Below are 339 nucleotides of genomic sequence, written 5' to 3' on the forward strand. Positions count from 1 at the left end.
CGCCCCGCCATAGGGCGCCGCCGGCGGGAGGGCGCCGCCCCGCGCCGCCAGCTCGCCATTGGCCGGCGGCGGGAGGGCGCTGCCCACGGGATTGGCCGGCGGGGGCGATGGGCGGGGCAGCCCGCGGCGGAGCGGGCGCTGATTGGAGGAGCGCGGTTCATTCATGCCAAGCTGCCGGCGGCCGCACGGGCCGGGTGCGGGGGCGGCGCGGACCCCCTGCCCGCACCCCCTGCCCGCACCCCCTGCCCGCACCCCCTGCCCGCACCCTCTACCTCACTCCCTGCCCTCTTCCCCTGCCCTCTCCTCTGCCCACACCCCCTGTCCGCACCCCCCGCGCTC

The sequence above is a fragment of the Onychostruthus taczanowskii genome, unplaced genomic scaffold (assembly GCF_017590055.1).
Source record: "Onychostruthus taczanowskii isolate IOZ18803 unplaced genomic scaffold, ASM1759005v1 scaffold56, whole genome shotgun sequence".
Lineage (NCBI taxonomy): Eukaryota > Metazoa > Chordata > Aves > Passeriformes > Passeridae > Onychostruthus > Onychostruthus taczanowskii.